The sequence below is a fragment of the Aedes aegypti genome, chromosome 1, assembly GCF_002204515.2.
Source record: "Aedes aegypti strain LVP_AGWG chromosome 1, AaegL5.0 Primary Assembly, whole genome shotgun sequence".
In the NCBI taxonomy this organism is placed as follows: Eukaryota; Metazoa; Arthropoda; class Insecta; order Diptera; family Culicidae; genus Aedes; species Aedes aegypti.
Genome location: NC_035107.1, coordinates 210084681 through 210096661, shown reverse-complemented (window position 1 = coordinate 210096661; position 11981 = coordinate 210084681). Strand labels below are relative to the sequence as shown.

Below are 11981 nucleotides of genomic sequence, written 5' to 3'. Positions count from 1 at the left end.
CGGAGGCTGGACGTACTGGAATAGAGTGGTAATGTCCCAATCGAACTTGCTGAACGGCTCATCCTCCCCTTGCTGACGATGGTAGACTTTTTATCACAGAATGTAGGCGTAGCTCGTTGGAATTAATCCATGCCTGTTTGGGCGCTTGAAATCATTCCAGGATACCACCTCGCCAGTCACGTAAACGTTGCTGTACCAGTCGAGCGCATCATCCATTAGCAGGTGCTTAACATTCTTCAACAATCGTCCTTAGGAACTCCCTCGAATGCTGCAAAGATTTCTTTTAGAAAAGTATGCGTCTTTCTCGTTTATAGTTAAGTTCTGTGTACACATGTTTATTATAAAATAACCATCGTCTCTTTAGCCCCGTTTTCAACGATGTTTTCTATCAACGACGTTGAGATCCTATTGGCAAACCAGGATAGCATATTCTGCTGCGCTGCTGCCGTAGTTGAATGAGCCAGTAATGGGAGATGCGTTCGCGGTGAGACCAAACATGGGGTTTTGTGTTATTTAAAAAATAAGTTTTATTTTTGAATTTTCCATGATAAAAAATTAAATATTTATTCAATCATTCAACTTAACAGTCAGGCTAAGGCCTGAGTTTACGTAGGAGACGTATCCATTCGACTCGGATCATGGCTGCCCGTCGCCACGGGCGACGCATTCTGCGAAGGGTCCGCAGATCGTCCTCAACTTGATCGACCAATCTTGCTCGTCTTTGTCTTGTGTCGGTCGGATTGTTTTCAAGAACCATTTTCACCGGGTTGTTATCTGACATTCTGGTGACATGCCCGGCCCACCGCAACCTCCCAATTTTAGCGAGGTGGACGATGGTTGGTTCTCCAGCAGCTGGTGCAATCCATGGTTCATTCGCCTTCTCCACGTTTCGTATTCATCTGTACTCTGCCGTAAATGGTTCGCAACATCATCCGTTTGAAAACACCAAAGACGCCTTGATCCTCTGCACGTAGGGTCCATGTTCCATACCCATAGAGGAGTACCGGTGTAATCAGCGTCTTGTAGATGGTTAACTTCGTGCGATGGCGAACTTTGCTCGAACGAAGAGTTCTGCGGATTCCAAATCAGGCACGATTTCCAGCAACGATGCGTCTCTGGATTTCTGCTGGTGTCGTTGTCGACGGTCACCAGTGAGCCCAAGTACACGGATTCCTCAACAATCTCGATTTCATCACCGTCAATATGAACTCAAGGTGGGGGGCGTGCCGTGTCTTCTCTTGAGCTCCTCGCTATCATGAACTTCGTCTTCGACACATTGATGTTCACTCCGTTTCGCCTAGCTTCAGCGCTTAGTCGGAGGTACGTATCTGCCATCGTCTCAAAGCTGCGTGCAACAATATCAATGTCGGCGGCAAAACCAAAAAGCTGAACGGACTTTCTGAAGATCGTGTCACTCGTGTCTATCTCTGTTCTTCTCATCACACCCTCTAACGCAATGTTAAACAGTAAACACGAAAGGCCATCACCTTGCCGAAACCCTCTGCGAGATTAGAAGGGATTCAAGAGTGTCTCTAAGACTCGCCTTGATCAATCTTATCAGTTTGTCCGGGTTTATTTTTTCTTGTAGCTCAAAACGCCCCGCAGCAACTTCTCCGTAGAATATTTTTCTCTAAAATCAATAATTTCGGGACTAGAATTTAGGCCATTTTCTAAAGTTATTCTTGAGTCAAGATGATCGATTTTTCTATGGAAAACATTTAAGGTACAAGCGCAATAATAGCGGAACGACAACGGAAAGCGGAACCGGTTCGCCAGCATGAATCACACCATCAACGAATGAAAGTGAACCAACATCAAGTCGACAAGCATGTTGTAATTCATGCTGGCGAACCGGTTCCGCATTCCGTTGCCGTTCCGCTAACATTGCGTTTGGGCCTTTAGGGGGAGATCCCCCAGTACCGGACAGCACCCAATACCGGACAAAATCAAAAAATTGAGAAATCATGGTCCAATCAAGATAGTGTATGAGAAAAAAAGGAAGCTATTATTAGGGGAAGGGGTGGTAAAATGAACACCTTAAGGAAATCATCTTGTTTCTGATAGAAAAATGAGAAATTTGTATGTTCTATCGCACAACATCAAAAATAGGGATGTAATCTATAGCAGCGACATGGATTCAGACTAAAATAGTTAAATTTTCACATATTTTCATCGCTAACAAAAAGCGATGCAAATGTTCATTTTACCTGCACTATGTGGGTAAAATGAACAGCAGTTGGTGGTAAAACGAACACCATTCATAAAACGTGAGCAAAACAAATATTTCTAAAAAATTTCATTGCCCCACCGAAAATACATCCATTAATGCTTGTAACCCATTCAAAAAGAATTCTGAAGGTATCAGATTTGACATCATATCATAACGATATTCACCTCACTGAAAAACCTCAAGTCTTCCAAGCTAAAAGTTACGTCAGATCTAATTTTCAAACGTGGTTTTCTTAAATCTTAGTTTTCGTTGATATCTTCACTTCAATTGACCTACGTATCAACTCGAACACTTAGATTTATGCTCTAAAGTCTAAATCGTCCGTGCGTGATAAAAAATCATCGAATTTTTTTTTCTCCGTAGAAGGCACGGTGTTCATTTTATCACCCCTGTTAATTTTACCACCACTTCCCCTAAGAGTAATGTTTGCGTAGAACAACACATCCTTGAAATATGCAAGCCTTGTTGAAAAAGTAGAGATGTTTGAAAATTGTTTAAAACTTGATGTATCGCCAAAAATTTGAGCCTTATTAGTAATTATTTTGAATATGGCAAAATAGTTTGGATCTGAGAGAGACTCGCGAAGAGGGAAAATATCAACGTCATATGCAGCCAAAATTCTGCTGTCACGAAACGTCAACTGCAGCCCACTGTTTTTATGGCTGCAAAAGTGAAAAGTATTGTATTTACAATAAACTGTTTTTAAAAACGTCTGTCGGCGGAGCAGTTTTTTCCAAAGTTTCTGATAAATCTAAACACAAGATTAGTTATTTTTAATGTCTGCTACGTTTGCTGGCATGAAATTTCACTCAAAATGCAATTTATGATTCGGTGTGATGCAAACGCAATCATTTTTTTGCTGAGAGGTTCATGTGAGGGTTTGAACGGTTGGCACGTGATTGGTATAAACACAAATTGGAATAAGAAAAAAACTCAGCAATCACAGAAAAAGAAGACCGTCTTCGCGAGTCTCGTCTCAGGTTTGGATCACGCAAGCACTATCCAAAATAACCATAATTTGAAAGTATGAATGTATTTGGTACCATATTTATACTAAATATCGACAAACTACAATTTTGGTCAAGCGCCTCCTGTCCCCCAGTTTCGGACAGCTTGATTTTTTGTATGATATCTTTGTAATTTTTGCACCAGTGTCCAAAAGTACATTCATTTTCCATCGATTCCGTCGATCATGGTTTCAAACATGCAATAAAATTGAGAAAAATAAATATTCAGAACATCACAGGAAAATGTGTTATTTTTCATTCTATAGGAAAGAGTTTTTTAATGGATATATTGCAAGTAAGTAAAACTCAAAATACTCTGGTGAATGTGGCAAATGCTTTGAACTGGCAATAAAATACTATTCCTAGAGTAAAAACATTCAATGATGTATACATTCACAGAATTTCTAGAGGCATTTCTAGATCGTGTCTGGTATTGGGTGCCACATTTTATGATTGATCAATTTGGTACCAAAATGGATCATCGAAATACAATGTCAAAATTTATATTTATATTTTCAAATTTATTTTTGTACGCTGCAAAACTGATAATATTTAGGCACCAAGACCGCATTAAATCAATAGTTTTTGAATTATGAATTTTGCAGCTTAGGTGTCCGGTACTGGGGGACTAGAGGAAGAACCACTAGAAAAAAAGAGTTGAAAAAAAAACAAAGAATTATTTTAAAATCCACATACAATATGATCCGAGATAGATGTTCAATATATCTATCTATCTATCTACATAAATAAAAATGAAATAGTGCTTGTATGTCACGAATTGGCATCCACGGATTTGAATGGTAATTTCTCCGTTTCGTTTTTTAAGCGTTCCGACTTATTTATATGAATGGTTTGGAAGACTCACCGGGAGAGAACTGAACTATCACTTTATATGGGAGTCTTCATGGTATTATAAGACAGCCCAATGTGTGGCGACATACAACGTTTGTCGGGTCAACTAGTGTTTTATAGTTTAGGATCTTATCATTGATAGTAGGTAAGTGGATAAGTCTAAATATGCTTTATTATTCTAATTATTTACGAAAAAGTATCAAACCAGGGACAAAATAAGGCACTTCCTGAATTCAGTACACAGACAAAACTATCCCCGATCGATTCCTCGTGATTTGTTATATTAATAAAGGTACATTATACCGTTTGAATCCAACGACTTTTAAAAGTTTCCTTTCTGATTCCGTTTTTGATCACTGTGCAAGAGGGCTATAATAGTTTGGACCAAATCGATCGTCGCGAGGCACAATTGTATTAGCTACACGTCCGTCGCTAGCGCCATCAGAGTATTATCCACCCATTCAGTAGTTAAGGGAATGTGGTAGAGTCCGGTGTCTTAGAAAAAAAAGGTATGGATGAATTAGAAACAGAAGAAAAAGAAAAGCAAAACGTGGCCGTCATTTACACAGAGGATACGCTTATATGATAGAGAACGGAAGAGTGATAAGTCAGTTCCTTTGGAAGTAGGACTAGGCGAGAGAGTGACAATGTGATTGAAGCGGTTTTTTTTTCTCGAATGCACAAATATTCCCTACCTTCTTGCTTCAGATTGGAATCTGGACCCACCCCACTGGATTTTTTTACCTTTGTGTGCGACTATCGGAATTTATTAAATTTGTTTAGCAGATCCTTAGACATTATGGAGCCTTGATTTGTTTTACGGAGTCAACGCAATAATTTACAATTTTGTTCGACGACATGATTCCATACTATTCTAGTATTATATATGCTGAATCGCCGCCCAAGAATTGATCCGAATCCAGCACTTCTAAATTGGAATTGCTGACTCAGGGCTCCATTACGAGCTAACTTATCAACCAAATTATTTCCAGCGGATGGTAGAATCCGTTGAAAATCTATACTTTTTTAATTGATTGAATTCAGTGCCTCAATTTGCATTCGAAGCATGGGACTCGGCATGGGAGTTTATCATTTTATGTTACCTTAAAGCACAGACAAACAGACGTAACAGCTAGAAAAAATATCAATTCAAAACATACTCACTTAAACATTTACGCCCTTAGCATTGGGACTTCGTTTGACCAACCGCGAACTAGGTGGCGGTAGTGAGCAAACGTCAATCTCAAACAAAAGTGATGCGAGCGCCACGAGTGGCTCGTCGGCCAACTACCAAATATTAGAATTGGGCGCTATTCTGCTGTGCGATGAAAATAATTAAGAGTGTTACGTCTGTTTGTCTGTGCTTAAAGTACCAAAAACTGGGTCCACGAGGTTACTTAGCTAGAAGTTCCTCTTACAAAAATAAGATTCTTAAAATAACGCCACTTGAGCTGTATCATTTTACATGAGTCTGAGAAGTTTAATCGTTGCTGTTCTGTTATGCTGAAGATGGATCTAAGCTATCCTAACCGTAGCCACTACCCAAACTAGGCTGGATTAAGCTCTTTCCAATCGCAGCACGGAAAAGACCAGCAGCAAAAAAACAGATCGATGTCTATTCAAAGTTGCCCTAGTCAAAAAAGCACAGAATACACTGTGAAAAACTTGAGACTGTAGAAGGACTGCAGATTTTTTCGGAGAAACACAAGGTCGCCTGTACCACTGTTCCGAAAAACGCTTGATGAGCATAACACTGTAGAGGGGGTGCCCTGGTACTCCACCGATTCCGTTTGTGGTTAGCTTTTACTAGACCTCCTTAACCATTCATTGCAAGGCACGGTAAGCATCATACTTTTTATTAGGGGTCATCTGTGAAGGGAGCTTTAACCTCCGATTCAATTTAGTTTAGTTTAAGCCGTAGTAGTTATTCTTAACCAATTAAAACAGCCTCTACTGACACTACACGGCTATCTAAGCGAATCAGGAAAAGGACAGTATTGAACACTTTCTTTGTGGTTTGAATATCATTAGCGCTAGCGATGAACGCGTGGATATTCAGCAAGACCATGCTGAAAGTGGTGGGTTCGTGTTGGAAATCTCCGGGACTTCCCAAGCCCCATTTCATAGCGTAACTTTGTTAGCCACATGATACATAAACGATATATTGGTAAAAAAAACTCAGTTGAAAACTGTGGAACAGTTTTAAGACTCTGTATAAGTTGGAACTCTATTAATCAGATAAAGAAGATGTTCTGCAGCCATCAATCAAATCTATTATGAAGTGGATTTTCTTTTAAAAGGCTGTCATGAGGATTATGTTTGAGTATACATATTATTCGATAGTCGTACAATAAATAAGCGCACAAAATTACATTCCCATTATTGAGAAACGTCTTAAAATTTATAATTCCTACGCAACATTCCTTTACTTGAACAACGATTCCCTTCTTTCCAAAACATGAAACGAATAAGTATTTGTTGCATTTATATCGGTAAGATTTGCTTTGTCCACAAAATTTCACTTACAATTATTCCACGTATCGAACATCCGTAATAATCCCGATCCCCGTAACAAAAAAAAAACGTTTTTATTTGAAAAGGGCAAAGCAAAAACGCGACACGGAATTCCTTGGTATGTAAACCGATAGTTACTGAGCAAGCGGAAGTTGAAAAGTATAATTAATTATGTGAATGCAACAAAAAAAGCAACAAGAAACATGGTGATAGATTTGTGAACAATAGCCGCCAAGTGCTACCTAAAAACTAAGCAGATTAAGGTATAAAAGCGTGACAGATAGGAAGCGAAAAAAGAAAGTCCAAGTAAGATATGTAGGTCGATCAGTGGATTTTGTTTATTGGTATGCAAACGAGAGGACGTTAAAAAAATGCCTGATTCGATAGGCGCACTTATTTCCTTCCCGCAAACACGAGACCCGAAGCGCGAAATTACGAAACCGCTAGAACCGTACACAGACACAAACGTATTGTAAACGACGCAAAAATGTTCGCCATTTTCTTTTCTTGTGTACATATTTGATAGCGAAGTAAATATATACCGTATTATTATTATTATACATACCTACTTATTTTATTTAGCGTTTAGGAATTCCATATGAAGAAAGCATGCAATCGCTTTATACATTATACAATATTGAAACACTTCATGATACATGATAAAACAATTTATGTAATAACTATTCTAATAAATTCGCTTTTTGCAAATAGAAGTAAACTCAAGGGCGCGTCGGAATAGTCAATTGTATCCGAAATGTATCCTTTCTTTTCGTCAACTTCACTTGTTGGTGGTCATCATTCAATATAATCCAACTCGTTCGACCCTCAATCATTTCTTACTAAAGACAATAATAATAACTTGCGCTTCTTGCGCCCGCGCTACGCGACATATTTTGGATTCCTACTGAGTAGTGGTTTATTTGTCAAACGCCAAATCCACAGATGCAACCTTTTTCAACTTCTCGGGAAACACCATTGCCACATTTCTAAGTAAATGTGTTCTAAGGTAAATTAGTTACCTTCAAACTCATCCTCATCAAACACCACTAGGCTAGCCTGGGACAAGGTTATGTGAAAAATTTAGATTCTCGCTCCAGTCCACTTTTTGGATTGCATTTAGGTCCCATAACAACTGTGCAAAATTTCAGCTCGATCGGTTGAACTATATTTTAGCGCCAGCCGTTCAAAGTTTGTTTGGGATTTACTATGGGAAAACTTACTTTTGCAAACAAAAATCGGCAGAGATCGCCCATTGTCCTCTATAAAAATTCACAGATCTCGATAGGTATTTCTACGATGAACAACATTTTCGAAGACCGCAAAGTAATCCGATGCTTGTGAAAAAAGTTATCAAGCATTTACTATTCATAAATTGTTATTATTGTTATTCCGTTACATGTTAATCAACGTCGCCTTGCCAATAGGTTTTCATTAAATAACTTTTTCCACAATTGCAATCTAAATGCAATCCAAAAAGTGGACTGGAGCAAGAATCTAAATTTTGTCCCACATTACTAGGCATGCATCATTCTCTTCCTGTAACCATGGAAATCGTGTTAGTAGGGTTTCGTTCTACTTCGTCGTAAGAGCTACTATTCGTCGTATCAAACTTAAAATGTTCCACTACGGCGGATATTCTAACTTACCTGCAACAAAGATTCATTTTCCAAATGTAATTTTGTGAAAGCTTTTATGATTCGTCCACCTGTACACCAAAAATGCAATGAAACTACTGTATTTCGATGAATAACTTCAGTTCAATTATCCACTTTACACTTTTTCAACGAAATCGCATGGACGAACACGATTTGAGAGAAATGCTTAGCGATCGACATCAGTCACACCACTTTCCAACACAAGTTTCTTCTCGCCCCCCTGTGTGACTTACATCGCTGGGCACTTATTTTCACTATGGAAAACCTTCGTACTTCTTCACTGAAGGATTTCATTCCAATCACACGCCGTAAAACTTCAATAAATACCCAAATTTTTCGAAATTTCCTCAACCGCCGCGTATAATTGAGAATGTAAACAAAGTTCAATCCGTCGTACTGAGAAAAAAAAGTTTGTGCGCATCAATGTGTGCGCGACGCTCGACGTAAAAATACGGTTCCTTTGATTGTGTTATTTTCGCTGTACTGTGAGCAAATGCCAGAATTGTACGGTCAAAAGGAATTGTGTTCATATGTTTGGGCTAAATTTTTATGAGGAACAATTAATTTTAAAGGAAATTAGTATATTCCATCATGCTGAAGGAATGGATGGAGATGCCCGTAGATCTATATTTTCTAGTAAAACATTTTATTATAGCGTTGATATGTTGTGTTTTGACCACTCAATACATCAAAGTGAGCCGTAGGTTGTGAGACGAATCTGGAAACTGATTGCGACGGAGTTGAAAATGATACGACGGATTGAGAATATGGTAAGATGCATTTTCTTTGTATTATTTCCAAAAAGAGATCAAGATTTATCAAAATGTTACTGTACAATGCTAAAGCCGTTTTGAGAAAGAATTGTTTGGCATCGGTTTGTATCAGCATCATTCACTGCAATACTGGGAAAATTGCAGTTCTCACTGATCAATGCTTAATACGATGGATACTAGCACATCACCCTACCGTAATTCGGGGTGTAGTTGATCAGTGGGGAGAAGTTGATCATTCAAGTACCCACATGTATAAACTGTCAATAGAGCTATGATTTGATTTCAATTAGCGCAATTCCTGTGACGTCGTATTACCTGATGGTTGCTCTTGATGTACCTAAGGTTGGTTTGACATTCAAGATAATTATACTATGGAAAAACAGATTTTTTATGAAATGTTTGATGAACTGTTGAAGGGTTCTTCTCTAAACAATCGACTATTGACAAGGCTATATAAAGACACCATTTAAATAAACTATTTCTTACATTGCAGATATGTTCTGTTAATCCAGTTCTAAATTTGAATTGTGGATAAACAATCATTTTTGAGTAAAAATGTTTTTTTTGTGCGCGAGTTGCTAATTTCAAGGAAAATTGCCTACCTGTAGGCGTTTAATGTAGTGTGTTCTGAAATTTCCAACATTCAAATTCAAAATTGACCGATATATCATTGAGTTGTAAGATTTTTGGGACTTGTTCCAGATTCAGTGACCCCAAATTTAGTGAATAGCATATCTCTTTATTTTAGAAAACTTATCGCAATAATTGATCAACTTCACCCCGGAATCAAAAACTTCACTTTTTGATTTAAAATAAATGCTTTTGAAATTAAGTGAACATTTCGTCGATATTTTGTTTGTATAATTCGATAGATATCCAACCAGTACATGTTTTAAACATATTTGGATAATAATACATGAATTCTACTAGGAGTTATAGAACAGAATCGCTCGAAAGTGATCAACTTCACCCCATTTTACGGTACCTAGATTTAATGGTCAAGTTTCCTCGCTATCCGTCTTTTCAGGGGAACAAAATCGAAAATCTGTCCAACACCGAATATAGCGGGGTAATTCATCGTTGTCGCGTATATTTTTGTAACGCGAGTATTCGCGCGTTGTGCTTTGTACACCACCCTTGGTTTTTCATGTTCAACATGAAAATCTCGCGATCTAGATTAAATTTAGAAAAAAAAAAACATCTTCGGTAATGTTGTTTTGGAGATCCAGCACTATCATTGTTAGAGCTAGTTGATTTAAAATTTTGCCACCAGGCGGTGCTAGTGAGCATGAAAATTTTGTTTTGAGGATATCTCAGGAGGCTGACCACCGCATTCGGCCCGCGGCCTCATTTTGTGCGGTGTGCGGCCCGTGAAGAGTTTGAAACCCCTTCTCATAACTGACCCGTTAACTAATTTTCCAATGTAATTTGAGATCATAAACTGGCCAAACAAGTTCTTCCTGAATCATTGGATGGATTCTCACATAATTCTTGACAAGAGTTTAATAGAACATTCAGAGAGATTTAAACAATGTCCTGGGCAGGATTATGACAAATATTAGGCAGATTTATTCCCCAAAAATTCTTTGCCATGAATTCAAGACATTATTTTTGAAAAAAAAAAGTCGTCAGGATTCTCATATCCGCCCAGCGTCCTAAAAGTAGGACAGAAGCCCCGAACGCCCAGCGTCCTAGAAATAGGACAGTACTTGTAGTGCAAATATCTTGAAAATTAAGAGGTTTACGAGAAAACTGTCTTCTGCAAAGTTGATCACAGGACTGCTGACTTTCACTTGGTAACTATTTCAATTCAGAATAAACTCACCAGGTGGTGCACAGACAAAATTGGTGTCTTCGACAAAGTTGAACAACTCAACCTATTTGCATAGAACCTTATAAATTCGGAAAACACTCCCAAGATGGCGCTAGTGAGCAAAAACTTTATTTGCTTATATCTTAGTCCAATTATGAGATACAAAAATGGTGTCTTCGACAAAGTTGAACAACTCAATAATACCTATTTGCATAGAACCTTATAAATTCGGAAAACACTCCCAAGATGGCGCTAGTGAGCAAAAACTTTATTTGCTTATATTTTAGTCCAATTATGAGATACAAAAATGGTGTCTTCGACAAAGTTGAACAACTAAATAATACCCTTTTGCATAAAACCTTATAAATGCGGAAAACACTCCCAAGATGGCGCTAGGGAGCAAAAATTTTATTTGCTTATATCTTAGTTCATTTATGAGATACAAAAATGGTGTCTTCGACAAAGTTGAACAACTAAATAATATCTATTTGCATAGAGCCTTATAAAGTTATGCTAGTGAGCAAAACAACTAAATAATACCTATTTACATATAGAGCCTTATAAATTCGGAAAACACTCCCAAGATGGCGCTAGTGAGCAAAAACTTTATTTGCTTATATCTTAGTTAAATTATGAGATACAAAAATGGTGTCTTCGACAAAGTTGAACAACTAAATAATACCTATTTGCCTTATAAATTCGGAAAACACTCCCAATATGGCGCTAGTGAGCAAAAACTTTATTTGCTTATATCTTAGTCCAATTATGAGATACAAAAATTGTGTCTTCGACAAAGTTGAACAACTCAGTAATACCTAATTGCATAAAACCTTATAAATTCGGGAAACACTCCCAAAATGGCGCAAGTGAGCCAAAACTTTATTTGCTTATATCTTAGTCCAGTTATGAAATACAAAATTGGTGTCTTCGATAACTAAATGAGACCTATTTGCCTAAAACCTTATTAGTTCGGAAAACACTCAAATGATGGCGCTAGTGGTCGAACACTTTGATTGTTCATATCTCAGTTCAGTGATGAGATACAACATTGGTGTCTTCCACAAATATGTTCAACTGAATGAGATCTATTCACCCGAAAACTTATTAGTTTTGAAAACCTTCACTAGATGGCGCTAG

The 11981-nt window shown here is 37.8% G+C and overlaps 1 long non-coding RNA gene across 1 annotated transcript; it reads left to right on the top strand.

Moving 5' to 3' along the window:
* Positions 1 to 2655: 2655 nt before the first annotated feature.
* LOC110681516 lies at positions 2656 to 3924 on the top strand. The gene is made up of 2 exons (XR_002503231.1): positions 2656 to 2789; positions 3211 to 3924. It is a non-coding gene; the product is annotated as an uncharacterized LOC110681516 (long non-coding RNA).
* The last annotated feature ends 8057 nt before the right edge of the window (positions 3925 to 11981 follow it).